Source organism: Eschrichtius robustus, chromosome 2 (assembly GCF_028021215.1).
Source record: "Eschrichtius robustus isolate mEscRob2 chromosome 2, mEscRob2.pri, whole genome shotgun sequence".
NCBI lineage: Eukaryota > Metazoa > Chordata > Mammalia > Artiodactyla > Eschrichtiidae > Eschrichtius > Eschrichtius robustus.
Window position 1 is genome coordinate 164,541,763 of NC_090825.1, and position 17,400 is coordinate 164,559,162.

At 37.7% G+C, this 17,400-nt stretch overlaps 1 pseudogene; it reads right to left on the reverse strand.

Moving 5' to 3' along the window:
- Positions 1 to 205: 205 nt before the first annotated feature.
- On the reverse strand, positions 206 to 16,194 carry LOC137759022 (vomeronasal type-1 receptor 5-like; annotated as a pseudogene).
- Positions 16,195 to 17,400: the final 1,206 nt, after the last annotated feature.

The following is a 17,400-nucleotide window of genomic DNA, read 5'->3' on the forward strand; positions in this document are numbered from 1 at the left end:
GGAAAGTTCTAGCTGAGTAAATTCCTCTTAGTGCCAGGTCTGGGACACAGGTACTCAGAGCATCAGCAGATTCATGTCCTGGACTCAAGGTTTTGCAGAGCTATAGTGACACCTGGGGCCTGTGGCACAGGAGCACCTGCTGTGGCAGTGGTGGTGGTATGTGAAATGTAGACATGTGAAAGTCACTATGGAATGAGAGTCTGAGTCACTGGAGCTCGTAGTAGTGCCTCGTTCCTTGGGGGGAAGCAGGATGAAGCAGCATGGGGCCAGGGATTAAAAGGCATAGCAATGGCCTGGACCAGCTATGGGGTGCAATGGAAGCATGCCCTGGGGATGGCAGGTCAGAGTCCTGACTCAGGCCCCAGGGTGTAGGACACAGAGCAACAACATCATAGCTCAGTGATGGTGGCTTAAAGACCCAACTCAGGACCCTGGGGGCAGGGCATAGAGAAACAACAGTGTGGCTTCTGTGATAGTAGGTCGAAGTTGTAACTTAGAACACTGGGGGCAGTGTGCAGCACAGTGGCAAGGCATTTTGGCATCCAAATAACTAAGAGAGAGGTGCATCAGGAACTTGGATCCCTGGAGCCATATCCAGCCCCAGAGAAGAGACAGGGCAGAGGCAGTGTCATGATAAGCAGGGTTTCCACACAACAAGGACATTCTCAGGAGGTACATGCAGTACCCCTGGAAACAAAGAGTTAACAATGTTAGGGCACCTCAAAAAGGCATGTATTAGTCAATCAGGTTAACAAGGCTCCCAGTGTGGTCTCCTATCCTAGGGAGTTCTACCCTGGGGTGGCCAGTGCAGCCTGAATAAATTAGTTTAGTCCTTAGTTTCTCAGGGCCTGATCAAGGCAGTTAGATTCAAATGATATTGTCTATGACATCAATTTATCCTTCTCATGAGTGTGGGTGATATCCAGAGATGTTTTGGGTAGAACGTGCAGGAGCTCAAGGCTTCCTGTGCTGTTTCATAGTCAATAATGTCTGGTATGTCTCAGTTAGTAATTAAAACTTTACATTTTCTAAGACATTGTTTATTTTTACTCAGATCTTTTATCCAAAAAGGTTGTATGCAAGGAAAAAATATTTTTATTTAACCTAACCAGAAACACACATTGTGTTTAAGAATTGGTTAGCATAAAATCTTGAATTTTTAAACGATTTTTAAATGAATTTACATAATCTCCCACCCATTGATTTTTTTTTTTTTTTAATTTATTTATGGCTGTGTTGGGTCTTCGTTTCTGTGCGAGGGCTTTCTCTAGTTGTGGCAAGCGGGGGCCACTCTTCATCGCGGTGCGCGGGCCTCTCACTATTGCGGCCTCTCTTGTTGCGGAGCACAGGCTCCAGACGCGCAGGCTCAGTAATTGTGGCTCACAGGCCCAGTTGCTCCGCGGCATGTGGGATCTTCCCAGACCAGGGCTTGAACCCGTGTCCCCTGCATTGGCAGGCAGATTCTCAACCACTGCGCTACCAGGGAAGCCCCCACCCATTGATTATTAATAGCCATCTTAACTTTTCATCTTTTCAAGCCTTTGGAAAAGAGGTTGATGATGATGGAAGGCCTTTTCAGGGTACCCCATGGAGACAGAAGTATCAATGAATGTGAGAAGAATGTACAGTTGAAGGAAATGAAGATAAACTTGCTTACCTTACAATGCCCTGTTCAGCAAAATTATTTTTATAAAGAGGATACTGGTACATGACACGTTTGGACAATGGTAACTAATATTATCAGGGAATATCACACACTGTAGGAAAATTGAATTTCTAAAATGTTTGCCTATCTAACAAAGTTGCTTCTTAGTTCTGTTAAAATGAGCACTCTTCTTATATGCAACACATTTCTCTGTTGCCCAAACAGAAGAAGGTAAGGAAGTATGCGACTTGTTCTGACCAATCAAAGACCTCATTGTTTTCTCAACAGTGACCAGATCAATAGTGTGCTCCTGACCAGAATAGGGCAGACCTTGATGACCACATGAGTCTTTTTGCTAAAATTATTAAGATGGATTCTTTGCTGATGGCATTCCCTAACCACCTGTAGGGTGAGTGTCTTAGGTGTGTGACACATAACGTTCCCCTAAAAAGTCAGTTCAGCTAAGCTGGTTTCTATTATAACTGGAAAAAAAAATCTTAAAGCACAAGCTTGGCTGATATAGTTCTTTAGAAGATAAGCTCTTTGAAAACATTATATCTGTGACTTTAGTGTTACTGGTTAGAAGAGTGGCAAGAGAGAGACTTTTTCAGGAGGATACAAGACAAGGCAATGCCTGGATTCAGTCAGCCTTAGAGCTGGGGCTCTGGACTAATATCTAGAACTATCTAAAAAGCACAAGTCACCAGTTCCACTCAGAAACAGCCCTAGTGTAGAAGTGATGTCACCAAGATGATAAAGTAGGAAACCCCAACCTCTATCTCTCCACAAAGATCAGCAATTAGACAGCTATCCATAAACAAAACAGCTCTGGGAGAGCTCAGGACTCCACTTAAGAAAGTTCAGCAACACAGTGAAACAAACAAACAAACAAACCCTGGGAATAACTGTATAAAAATAGAAAGAACAGTTTTATTTTGCCTGCATCATCCCAACCCCAGACTGGCACTGCTCATTGCCAAGAGAAAACTCCCCATCTGGAAAGAGTTTCTTTCACTGACAAGGGAAGAGTGGAGGAAGCAACCAGCTTCCCAAGCTGGCACCACCTTAGGTCTCATTTAGGTTACATCCTACCCACAGAATGACAAAGTTGAGACGTATAAGGATGGCTAGAAACAAGAATGAATATCAGGGGATACCAATAACAGCCATGCAACAAGAGTAACCACAATTCCTAGGGACCTGCTCTGCAGAGAAACCCATCAACTTTTGCCACTGAAGAAACCAATGGCCAGCAGAGCTGCTGTGGCCCACCTTCAGATTTAACTGGCTTTCACCCCACAAATACCAGTCACTGAGTCTCTTCCCACTCTCTCTCCCACACCCACACCCAACAGTTGCTTGTAGGCCTAGATCTGGCTCTGTCTCCTGTCACTGGCCTGCACCACAGGGCTCACCTGCATCTAGCATCTTCAGCTGTATATCTGCATGATCAGGTTCAACTTCAGTCACTGACACCCACTGCCATGCACACATGGCAAGAACTTGCAGTCACAGGAATGCACGCTGACAGCTAGGGCCCCCACAGCTGCCAGTGTGCCCACAGTTGGACCAGGCCCTTGTTATTGGCCACTGCCTACCACTATGTGTACATTAGAAGTCGGCCACTGCTACTCATAGGCACTTAGAGCTGGCATCCACAAATGAGTATGTGCACACCACTATTCTGACAACCACTGCCTACTCTGGTCCTAGCCACTAGACTGGGAGCAAAGTTGAGGATCACAAACACCCTTGCAGCCACTGCAGACCCCTGGCAGTGCTTGCCAAGGACCACAGAGTTGTTGATGCTGTGGATCACAGCAACGTGACCCAACAAAATATTACACACGTCCCAGACTCAGAGCCACAACACACCAAACTGCACTTGGTGATGTGTACCACTAAACCTAGGGTCACTGGATGCTCCAGCATGTTCCAACATACAGGTAAAGGTTTTTCATCACAGAAATCAGTCCATAAAGTCAGAGGTGACTGCTTTGTCAAATACATAGGTAACTATACAAGGTGACAAGAAGTTTAAAAATCAGAGAAAATGACACCATGAAAGGAACACAGTAAACTTACAATAACTGACCCAAAGAAATGGAGATACATAAATAGCCCAACAAAGTATTCAAAATAATTTTTCTAAAGAAGTTCAGAAAGCTACAAGAAAACACAGATGCACAAGTTAACAAAGTCAGGAAAACAATACAAAAACAAAATGAGAAGTCAATAATGAGATAGAAAACATTAAAAAGCACTAAAAAGAAATTTTGGAGCTGAAGAATACAATGACTGGCTTGGAGAATTTAATAGAGTGATTCAACATCAGATAGGAAAAAGCAGAAGGAAGAATAAGTCAGCTGATGCTTTTGAAATTATCCAGTCAGAGAAGCAAAAAGAAAAATGAAAACAAATGAAAAAAGTCTATAGGACTTATGGGACACCATTAGTACAACTAATCTAGGTATCCGTGGAATCCCAGAAGGAGCAGAGAGGGAGATTAATAATTTAAAGAAATAATGGTGGAAAACTTTGTAAACCTAGGGAGAGATTTGAACATCAAAGTTTGTAAACTAATAAGTGACCCCAAAAATACAATCCCAAACAATATTCTCAGGTGACTTCAGCATCATGTTGGTATGTGTCATTCCTCTTTTCTTCCCCCTTTGATTAACAACTAAATGAAGATCCATAACCAAACATAAATGCCTCTACACATTACATCAGGGCACCTGGAAGATTTCTATCCCCCTGTGCAACCTAAAGTGGGAGCATAGGACCTTGGGGGGAGCTACAGAACGATGGGAGTTGGTGAGCCTGCCCCACTCCCACTTGCTGCAATCAGAAAAAAGGGAAGCTAGAGAGTACAAAATTGGGTGAATACCTACAGGCAATAGAGAATTCGTGGAGGTCCAGCCTGCCTGAGAGGAGAATTTGGCATGCCATCAGAGCAGAATAGAGATAAGTTTGGAGGCAGAGGAGAGGGTGGACACTTGCCAAGTGTCACCCAGGGTGACACTGCAAGGGGCTGAGCTTTTAGCAGCAGCTTCTCCAGCAGAGGTGGTGGGAAGCAGCAGCCTCTCCTACAGAGCAAGAAGAAAGCAAAATTGGTGAGCTGCAACAGTTGTGTGAGTTGCAGGTAGAAGGACCTATTTTTCTCCAGCAGCACCCATATTTCTGAGGAAAAAATTCCGTGGCTGAGAGGAGTGAGAGAAAAAGAAGGAAAGCAGATAAAAATAGCAAAGGAAATTGAAGGAACACATTTCCTTCGGATGCATTTCCTCCTGTCTGCTTTGGGACTTCAACAGGAGGTCTGCCCATGGACTTCTAGATGTGCCCCACTCAACGATCCCCCCACCAGTCCATGTGCACCCACAAAGCTTCAGGTTCTAAACCCACACCTCCCCACACTCTGCTGCTGGCTCTGTGTGTGCACTCAAGGGCATCCACAAGAGCCAGCTCTGGAAAAAGGAACAACAAACTTGCACATATAGCACCACCACCTGGAATAGAAAAGAAAAGTTTCTAATAGCCAATCTGTTGAATTGTAAGAAAAAAAGAAGACATTAAAAAATCTTAAGGAGTTGTCTACTACTTCATTTGTGAAAGCAGAAGGACATACTTTCAAAAAGAATTTTTAAAATCAAGGAAACATGGTATCACAAAAGGAAAATGATCATTCTCCAGCAACCAAACCCAAGGCATGAAATATTTTGATCTAACTGATAAAGAATTCAAAATAGCCGTTATGAAGAAATTCAGTGAGCTACAAGAAAACTCAGAAAGACATTTTAGTAAACTCAGGAATAAAATTAATAAAATTAATGAAGGGGAGTTTTACTAAAGGTATTGAAATTATTAAGAGCAAAACAAAGAACCAAACAGAAATTCTGAAGCTGAAGAATTCAATGCTGAGATAAAGATTGAAATAGAGAATATTGCTAACAGGGCAGACCAGATCAGACAAAGAAAAAGTGAGTTGGAGGATAGGAATATAGAAATAATTCAATTATAAGAGGAGAGAAAACTCAGATTTTTAAAAAGTAAAGAAATTCTGTGAGAGCTATTGGATTGAATCAGAAGAGCAAATATAAGAATAACTGGTGTACCAGAAGAGAAGTAGAAAGAGACAGAAAGTTTATTTAAAGAAATAATAGCTGAGAACTTCCCAAACATGGAGAAGGACTTGGATATCCAAGCCCATGAAGATAATAGAACACCTTATTATCTCAATGCAAAAAGACCTTCTCCAAGGCATATTATAATAAAACTGTCAAAAATCAATGATTAAGAAAGGATCTTTACCGAGAAATTCTAGTTCTGGGTATTTATCCAAAGAAAACAAAAACACTAGCTCAAAAAGATATATACACCCCCATGTTCATTGCAGCATCATTTACAATAATCAGACCATGAAAATCTAAATTTCCATTTGACAGATGAATGGGTAAGGAAAATGTGATACACAGACATATAGACATAAATATTATTCAGCCATTTAAAAAGATGAAATCTTGTCATTTGTGGCAACATGGATAGACCTCAAGGACATTATGCTAAGTGAAATAAGTCAAACAGAGAAAGACAAAACCATATGATTTCTCTTATATGTGGAGTTAAAAGAAAAAAACTCATAGACACAGAAAACAGATAGGTAATTGCCATAAGCTAGAGTAGGGGAGTAGGATGGGGGAGGGAATTGATGAAAGGAATCAAAAGGTTAAAAAAAAAGAAAAAGAATCTTAAAGGCAGTGAAAGAAAAAAAGAAAGTAACTGACAAAGGAATTCCCATTAGGCTATCAGTGGATTTCTCAGCAGAAATCCTACAAGCCAGGAGAGAGTGAAATGACATATTCAGAGTGTTAGAAGATAAAAATTGCCTGTCAAGAATATTTTATCCAGAAAAGTTATCCTTCAGATATGAAAAAGAAATAAAGGCTTCCCATATAAACAAAAGTTGAGAGAGTTCACCACCACTAGATCTGCCTTGAAAGAAATGCTAAAAGGAGTTCTATAAGCTGAAGTGAAAAGACATCAATCAGCAACATAAAGACATATGACAGTACACAACACTCTGGTAATGGTGAAAATAGACAGTCATAATTAGAAAACTATAACTCTATTAGAATGGCATGTCAACCACCTACTTATAGTATAAATGTTAAAGGATAAGATCATTATAAATAACTACGAATACTATAATTTGTTAATGAATACACAGTATAAAAAGAGGTAAATTTTTACATCAAAAATATATAAGGGGCGCAGTAAAAGGGTGGAACCTTTATTAGATAAACAAATATATGTTGCTATCTGCATAAAATGGGCAGTTTTATGTATGAGATGTTTTATGTAAGCCTTATGGTAACCACAAAGCAAAATTCTAGAGTAGATTCACTAGACATAAAAAAGAGGAGATAGAGTGTACCATCATAGAAAACCACCAATTTACAAAGGTAGGCAGAAACATAGGGGGTAAAAAAAACCACTGGAGATACAAAACAAAGGAGAAGGCAAACAATAAGATGGCAGTGGTAGGTCCTTACATATCAATAATTACTCTAAATGAAAATGGATTTAATTCAATCCAAAGGCACAGAGTGGCTGGATGGATAAGAAAAGCAAGACCCAAGTATGTATTGCCTACAGGAGACCTGTTTCATCTGGGGAAATGGGTTGATAATATTTCCCAAAAAAGGGATGGAAGATAATATTCCAAATAAGTGGCAACCAAAAATGGTGACAAGAGACAAAGAAGGTCATTATATAATGATAAATGGGTCAATACATCAAAAAGATACAAGAGTTATGAATATATACACACCCTATCTGAAGGGAGAAATGGACAATACAGTAATAGCAGGGGGCTTAAATACCCCACTATCAACAATGGATAGAACATGAGACAGAAAATCAACAAGGAAATATTGGAATTGAACCCTCCTTTGGACCAAATAGGATCAACAGACATATACAGAATAGTCCATCCAACAGCAACAGAATATACATTCTTATCAAGTCCACATGGAATATTCTCCAGGATAGATTGTATGACAGGACATAAAACAAGACTCAGAAAATTTAAGAAAATTGAAGTCATACCAACAATCTTTTCTGACCACAATAGTATGAAGCTAGACATCAAAAACAAGAGGAAAGATGGAAAAATCTACAAATATATGGAAATTAAACAACACAATATTGAACAACGTATGAGTCAAAGAAGAATTCAAACGGAAAAATTTTAAATATCTTGGAAAAACACAAAGGAAGCACAATATACCAAAATATATGGGACGCAGCAAAAGCAATTCTAAGAGGAAAGTTCATAGTGATAAAGATCTTCCTTAAGAAAAAAGAAAGATCTCAAATAACCTAACTTTACACTTCAAGGAACTAGAAAAAGAAGAAAAAGTAAGACCAAAGTTAGCTGAAGGAAAGAGATAACAAAGATCAAAGCAGAAATAAATGAAAAGAGGGGAGAAAGCAATAGAAAATATCAATCTAATTATGAGTTGGGGTTTTTTGAAAAGAAAGTATCAGAACTTTAGCTAGACTTACCAAGAAGAAAAAAGAGAGAGAGAGAAGACTCAGATGAAATCAGAAACGAGAGAGGAGACATTCCAACTGATACCAAAGAAATACAAAGGATCACAAGAAACTACTATAAACAATTATACACCAACAACAGGACAACCTAGAAGAAATGGATAAATTCCTAGAATCATACAACCTACCAAGACATAAGCATGATTTTTAAAGTTGGGTATTCATAAACGGACACAGCATAGTTAATAGGAACACCAATGTTTAGAGAAAAAATGAATTTAGGCAAAACAGAGGAAAGCAAGCTACCTAAAAAAATATCGTGAGTTTCAGTACAATTTACAAAATCTCTAATGGAAGCCAAGAGAAAAGAAAATATTATCTTAAAACTGTAAGAAATTTTAAACATAAAACTATATATAGCAAACCTCTTTACCTGTGTAATCATATTTGTAGTTTTACTTATTAAAATTTATTTATAACCCCCAAAACAATATTCACAGTATTTCCATAATGATTCAGAAATGTGCATAGAAAAGCAAAAAACTTGAGCTATCTGATATGCACATTCCCCACAAAAGTCAACAAGGCAATGCTCCATCTTCTTGTTTCAGCTTTTATACAGTAAACAAGGTCATTTTTGTGAAATATTTAGAGCCACAATTTTGCGTTTTGGTGATTTTCCTGTTTAAGATCGCCCCCAAGTGTAGTGCTGATGTGCTGTCTAGTGTGACTAAGCATGGATGTCTGTGATGTGCCTTACCAAAAACATTATATGTTACACTCACCTTGAGGCATGAGTTACAGTGCTGTTGGCCATGAGTTCAATGTTAATTAATAATAAATATTAAATAATAAAAATAAATACCAAAAAATAAACATATTAAAGACAATAAATTGTCTTTAAACAGAAATACACATAAAACACGGTTATGTATTAATCAATTGATAAAAATGTTGTGACCCCAGGGCCACATTAACCTAACCTTGCATTTCTTCTAGGAACAATGCATCAGTATCTGCTAATTCAGTGTTTTAAAGAACATTGTAGAACATAACTCCCACAAATAATGAGAATCAACTATACTTTTTGACTTTAAGAAATCAAGAAAAGGGACTTCCCTGGAGGTCCAGTGTTTAAGACTCTGCACTTTCACTGCAGGGGGCACGGGCTCGACCCCTGGTTGGGGAAATAAGCTCCTGCATGTTGCAGTTCCCCATGCTGTGTGGCATGGACAAAAAAAACAAAACAAAACAAGAAAAGTTAGACACTTTAGATCAAGAGGGAGCATTTATCTATAATCAATGTTTAATAAAATACTTTCCAATAATTTAATTGAAGAAAAAGACAAAGATTCCAGAAGTCTAGTCTGAGATGCAAAAATGAATGGAAAGCAAAAAATTAAAAGCCTATAGATATAATTGGTGTGTACAATTGACTCAAATGTATTTGCCAACAACATTACAAAGGTTAATATAACAAATACAACAGAGAATTTGTAATAACTCTCAGTGAATTTATTCAGAAAAATAACCTGTAAAATTATTTGGAGACTATCAAATTATATTAGTTGTAATTTTCCATTAATTTTTTTTGAACTTTATTACTTCTTCCCCCAAAGAGTTTGCACAATCTTTTTTTTTTAATTTTATTTTTTTATACAGCTGGTTCTTATTAGTCATCAATTTTATACACATCAGTGTATACATGTCAATCCCAATCGCCCAATTCATCACACACCCCCCCTGTGGCTTTCCCCTCTTGGTGTCCATACGTTTGTTCTCTACATCTTTGTCTCAATTTCTGCCCTGAAAACTGGTTCATCTGTACCATTTTTCTAGGTTCCACATATATGCGTTAATATACGATATTTATTTTTCTCTTTCTGGCTTACTTCACTCTGTATGACAGTCTCTAGATCCATCCACGTCTCAAAAAAAGACCCAATTTCATTCCTTTTTATGGCTGAGTAATATTCCATTGCATATATGTACCACATCTTCTTTATCCATTCGTCTGTCGATGGGCATTTAGGTTGCTTCCATGACCTGGCTATTGTAAATAGTGTTGCAATGAACATTTGGGTGCATGTGTCTTTTTGAATTGTGGTTTTCTCTGGGTATATGTCCAGTAGTGGGATTGCTGGATCATGTGGTAATTCTATTGTTCATTTTTTAAGGAACCTCCATACTGTTCTCCATAGTTGCTGTATCAGTTTACATTCCCACCAACAGTGCAAGAGGGTTCCCTTTTCTCCACACCCTCTCCAGCATTTGTTGTTTGTAGATTTTCTGATGAAGCCCATTCTAACTGGTGTGAGGTGATACCTCATTGTAGTTTTGATCTATATTTCTCTAATAATTAGTAATGTTGAGCAGCTTTTCATGTGCTTCTTGGCCATCTGTATGTCTTCTTTGGAGAAATGTCTATTTAGGTCTTCTGTCCATTTTTGGATTGGGTTGTTTGTTTTTTTAATATTGAGCTGCATGAGCTCTTTATATATTTTGGAGATTAATCCTCTTTCCATTGATTCATTTGTAAATATTTTCTCCCATTCTGAGGGTTGCCTTTTCATTTTGTTTATGGTTTCCTTTGCTGTGTAAAAGCTTTTAAATGTCATTAGGTCCCATTTGTTTATTTTTGTTTTTATTTCCATTACTCTACGAGGTGAATCAAAAAAGATCTTGCTGGGATTTATGTCAAAGAGTTTTCTTCCTATGTTTGCTCTAAGAGTTTTATAGTGTCCAGTCTTACATTTAGGTCTCGAATCCATTTTGAGTTTATTTTTGTGTCTGGTGTTAGGGAGTGTTCTAATTTCATTCTTTTACATGTAGCTGTCCAGTTTTCCCAGCACCACTTATTGAAGAGACTGTCTTTTCTCCATTGTATATCTTTGCCTCCTTTGTCATAGATTAGTTGACCATAGGTGCGTGGGTTTACCTCTGGGCTTTCTATCTTGTTCCATTGATCTATTTCTGTTTCTGTGCCAGTACCATATTGTCTTGATTACTGTAGCTTTGTAGTATAGTCTGAAGTCAGGGAGTCTGATTCCTCCAGCTCCGCTTTTTTCCCTCAAGACTGCTTTGGCTATTCGGGGTCTTTTGTGTCTCCATACAGATTTTAAGATTTTTTGTCCTAGTTCTGTAAAAAATGCCATTGGTAATTTGATAGGGATTGCATTGAATCTGTAGATTGCTTTGGGTAGTATAGTCATTTTCACAATATTGATTCTTCCAATCCAAGAACATGGTATATCCCTCCATCTGTTGGTATCATCTTTAATTTCTTTAATCAGTGTCTTATAGTTTTCTGCATACAGGTCTTTTGTCTCCCTAGGTAGGTTTATTCCTAGGTATTTTATTCTTTTTGTTGCAATGGTAAATGGGAGTGTTTCCATAATTTCTCTTTCAGATTTTTCATCATTAGTGTATAGGAATGCAAGAGATTTCTGTGCATTAATTTTGTATCCTGCAACTTTACCAAATTCATTGATTAGCTCTAGTAGTTTTCTGGTGGCATCTTTAGGATTCTCTATGTATACTATCATGTCATCCACAAACAGTGACAGTTTTACTTCTTCTTTTCCAATTTGTATTCATTTTATTTCTTTTTCTTCTCTGATTGCTGTGGCTAGGACTTCCAAAACTATGTTGAATAATAGTGGTGAGAGTGGACATCCTCGTCTTGTTCCTGATCTTAGAGGGAATGCTTTCAGTTTTCCACCATTGAGAATGATGTTTGCTATGGGTTTGTCGTATATGGCCTTTATTATGTTGAGGTAGGTTCCCTCTATGTCCACTTTCAGGGGAGTTTTTATGATAAATGTGTGTTGAATTTTGTCAAAAGCGTTTTCTGCATCTATTGAGATGATCATATGGTTTTTATTCTTCAATTTGTTAATATGGTGTATCACATTGATTGATTTACGTATATTGAAGAATCCTTGCGTCCCTGGGATAAATCCCACTTTCTCATGGTGTATGATCCTTTTAATGTGCTGTTGGATTCTGTTTGCTAGTATTTTGTTGAGGATATTTGCATCTATATTCATCAGTGATATTGGTCTGTAATTTTCTTTTTTTGTAGTGTCTTTGTCTGGTTTTGGTATCAGGGTGATGGTGGCCTCATAGAATGATTTTGGGAGTGTTCCTTCCTCTGCAATTTTTTGGAAGAGTTTGAGAAGGATGGGTGTTAGCTCTTCTCTAAATGTTTGGTAGAATTCACCTGTGACGCCATCTGGTCCTGGACTCTTGTTTGTTGGAAGATTTTAAATCACAGCTTCAATTTCATTACTTGTGATTGGTCTGTTCATATTTTCTATTTCTTCCTGGTTCAGTCTTGGAAGGTTATACCTTTCTAAGAATTTGTCCATTTCTTCCAGGTTGTCCATTTTATTGGCATAGAGTTGCTTGCAGTAGTCTCTTAGGATGCTTTGTATTTCTGTGGTGTCTGTTGTAACTTCTCCTTTTTCATTTCTAATTTTAGTGATTTGAGTCCTCTCCCTCTTTTTCTTGATGAGTCTGGCTAATGGTTTATCAATTTTGTTTATCTACTCAAAGAACCAGCTCTTAGTTTTATTGATCTTTGCTATTGTTTTCTTTGTTTCTATTTCATTTATTTCTGCTCTGATCTTTATGATTTCTTTCCTTCTGCTAACTTTGGGTTTTGTTTGTTCTTCTTTCTTTAGTTCCTTTAGGTGTAAGGTTAGATTGTTTATTTGAGATTTTTCTTGTTTCTCGAGGTAGGCTTGTATAGCTATAAACTTCCCTCTTAGAACTGCTTTAGCTGCATCCCATAGGTTTTGGGTCGTCGTGTTTTCATTGTCATTTGTCTCTACGTATTTTTTGATTCTTCTTTGATTTCCTCAGTGATCTCTTGTGTAGTTAGTAACGTAGAGTTTAACTTCCATGTGTTTGTGTTTTTTACATTTTCCCCCTGTAATTCATTTCTAATCTCATCGCGTTGTGGTCAGAAAAGATGCTTGATGTGATTTCAATTTTCTTAAATTTACTGAGGCTTGATTTGTAACCCAAGATGTGATCTATCCTGGAAAATGTTCCATGCGCACTTGAGAAGAAAGTGTAATCTGCAGTTTTTGGATGGAATGTCCTGTAAATATCAGTTAAATCTATCTAGTCTATTGTGCCATTTAAAGCTTCTGTTTCCTTATTTATTTTCATTTTGGATGATCTCTCCATTGGTGTAAGTGAGGTGTTAAAGTCCCCCACTATTATTGTGTTACTGTTGATTTCCTCTTTTACAGCTATTAGCAGTTGCCTTATGTATTGAAGTGCTCCTATATTGGGTGCATATATATTTAGAATTGTTATATCTTCTTCTTGGATTGATCCCTTGATCATTATGTAGTGTCCTTCCTTGTCTCTTGTAACATTCTTTATTTTAAAGTCTATATTATGTGATATGAGTATTGTTACTCCAGCTTCCTTTTGATTTCCATTTGCATGGAATATCTTTTTCCATCCCCTCACTTTCAGTCTGTATGTGTCCCTAGGTCTGAAGTGGGTCTCTTGTAGACAACATATATATGGGTCTTGTTTTGGTGTCCATTCAGCAAGCCTATGTCTTTTGGTTGGAGCATTTAATCCATTCACGTTTAAAGTAATTATCAATATGTATGTTCCTATGACCATTTTCTTAATTGTTTTGGGTTTGTTTTGTAGGTCTTTTTCTTCTCTTGTGTTTCCCACTTAGAGAAGTTCTTTTAGCATTTGTTGTAGAGCTGGTTTGGTGGTGCTGAATTCTCTTAGCTTTTGCTTGTCTGTAAAGCTTTTGATTTCTCCATTGAATCTGAATGAGATCCTTGCCGGGTAGAGTAATCTTGGTTGTAAGTTCTTCCCTTTCATCACTTTAAGTATATCATGCCACTCCATTCTGACTTGTAGAGTTTCTGCTGAGAAATCAGCTGTTAACCTTATGGGAGTTCCCTTGTATGTTATTTGTCGTTTTTCCCTTATTGCTTTCAATAATTTTTCTTTGTCCTTAATTTTTGCCAATTTGATTACTATGTGTCTCAGTGTGTTTCTCCTTGGGTTTATCCTGTATGGAACTCGCTGTGCTTCCTGGACTTGGGTGGCTATTTTCTTTCCCATGTTAGGGAAGTTTTCAACTATAACCTGTGCAAATATTTTCTCTGGTCCTTTCTCTTTCTCTTCTCCTTCTGGGACCCTTATAATGCGAATGTTGTTGCATTTAATGTTGTCCCAGGAGTCTCTTAGGCTGTCTTCATTTCTTTTCAATCCATTTTCTTTATTCTGTTCTGCAGCAGTGAATTCCACCCTTCTGTCTTCCAGGTCACTTATCCATTCTTCTGCCTCAGTTTTTCTGCTATTGATTCCTTCTAGTGTAGTTTTCATTTTCGTTATTGTATTGTTCATCTCTGTTTGTTTGTTCTTTAATTCTTCTAGGTCTTTGTTAAACATTTCTTGCATCTTCTCTATCGTTTCCTCCATTCATTTTCCGAGGTCCTGGATCATCTTCACTATCATTATTCTGAATTCTTTTTCTGGAAGGTTGCCTATCTCCACTTCATTTAGTTGTTTTTCTGTGGTTTTATCTTGTTCCTTCATCTGGTACATAGCCCTCTGCCTTTTCATCTTGTCTATCTTTATGTGAATCTGCACAATCTTGAATATTTGCTTATCTGCATGGATTAGCACCAAAGGACAAACTGTGGCATAGTTATTGACCCCAATAATCTGGAACCACACCAATAGAGGGTTACTTCTCCATGTCACAACTACTGATAATGAGAAGATAAAGTCCACCCAATATATGAAGACAAAACAACTCACCACCAGCAAGATGGTCTGGGAAGCCCTTTTCAGTGGTGAGACTCTTGGGAAGAGACTGGTGCTATAAAAGTGCTGGGAGAATCTCTTATGTCTCTGCAAAATAATCACTATGTAGCCACTAGAGAGGACCATTAGCCCTATGAAGTAACATCTTTCAATGTCATTAGTGTGAAAAATAAGTTTCTGTGCATATAGCTCATGGGCTAAACAGAACAGTGGTCGGTAATAAACAGAAGACTGGCTTCAGTCCCATTAGGAGTGACCACAGTAGAGTAGAAGGTTACTTATTGACAGACAGGTTGAGAACCCATGAGAAGATGCAGAATCCTAGGGGGTGATTTGGAGAAATATGTTTGAACTTTGCCAAGGAGGAACTGTTGGGGCTGATGATGATGGCCTGGACCATGCTCAGGAAGCAGGTTGTACAAATGGAGAGACCCCTCAGCACCTTGTTTAAAAAGACAATTATACCTTACATCATTCTGAATATTCTGTGACCCAAACAAGTCTGAGGACACCAGTATTGTCATGGTGAAGAGCAGCAGTATGTGGATCAAGGACACGTGACTAATTGTCATGTCAAGGTGCTTAAACCTGTGAGTAAAAACAATGGTGAGGATGTGGAAGAGAAGAAGAAAAATGTTTGCTGAGATTCCACAGCTGGCTTGTGAATAAAAGGAGTTTCTCATGACAATGTAACTAGGAAGTTTGGTCATCTTCATAAAATATTTAAATGATATCTGTGGAGAAAAACAAGAGATCTGATGATAATAACATTATTTCTGCATGTTCCAAATTATCATCAACAATGTTCAACAATCTCTGTGATCTGGAGTCAACAGTTTCTATACCTAAAAATATACATTGAAAATATCTATTCATTTTTACTGAACAGTAATTATTGACAATAGGATAGTGACTTCTCACATATATCTTGGCACTTAGCCTATATGGATTCTGAAGTAAAACAACAAAACCTTAAGATCTGAAAACAACTAAAGCTTTCAGATTCAAATTTGGGCACTCATTTTAGTAAATGAAGCCTGGACTTCATGATGATGGTGAATGTTGCAGGAATATGCCCCAGTGTTCACCAAGGTCCCACCTTGATGGCAGCAATCAGCCCTTTTCTCCATGGCAAACCATTTACCCAATTCTGGACACCAGAGTTGGTCCTCAATCATGTCCAATCATGTGATTCAGAAGCTAGTAAGTCGTTCTGCTTCAGTGGGAAGGGGAAATAAAGGAAGAAAAGGAAGGGATATAAAGTAAAATATATCCACTCAGCAGTTCCAGGGTGAGCTTGACAGGGGTGATTGTGTTGGGACATCAAGAAAAGCAAGGAAATGAGTTGTGTGCATCTGTGTCCACAGTTGTAAAATTAGAAAATAAGAATATCCCTAGAGTCCTAGTACAGTATGAAATATATAAATTATATAAAGCATGTAAGTCAGTGTCAGAATAAAGAGATAAATCACATTAACCATGAAGTAACAGACCATTTTCTCATTATCCTTTTGGTCTATATCATCATCATTTTGTTATTTACACTATTATCTATGGGAAAAACTCTTGTTCAACAAAATAATGAGTACAAAGGTCTAAAGAATATTTGAGAGATAAAAGTAACAGTGTGAAAAGAGGGTTATAGTGGCTCAGGGAAATAAGTGGTGTGTACTTCCTCAAAACAAGAAAAGCATGGAGGGAATTATTTTAAAAATCCCTGTGGCATGTGTGGAGAAGGTAAAGCTGTGCTAATTTGTTTGTGAAATATTCAACTGCAATGCACTACCAATAAATGAATGAAATCTAATTCTCAAAACCATGGCACAGGTTTTGATAATTGAATTGAATGCAAGGTTTAGTTCATAGTTCTCTCCTGTTACTAAGATGTTTACAATCCCAAGGCATCTATATTATTGTGGAGAAAAAGTAGGAAAACAGAGACAGGGAAAAAGAAAACAGAGGAGTTCCACCACAAATAGAAAATAACACTAATGGAAAACCTACATTCTAGTTTTGCTTATGTTTTTCTAAACACTACAAAACTTACAAATTTTACAAAAATTACTGTGAAAGCAAAGTGTGATATCTTTTGTCAAACCATTTGCATAGTCTTATGCCCTCATTTTCTTTGCTCACAAGTGTAGTAAAATGGCATAGAGTATAATCACTTTTTCACATTAGGGCCTTGAAAGTCAGCTGAAGGAAAACAAAAGATTTTAAATCTATAATTCAGAACCAGTCAAACTCAATCTTTCCTCTCTTCTTAATGAGATCAGCTGGCATGTACATTAGCAGAGAAAGAGAAAAGAATTTTCCACTTTGAATCAGTTTAAGAACTAATGAATCTTAAAAGCTTTTGCACAGCAAAGGAAACCATAAACAAG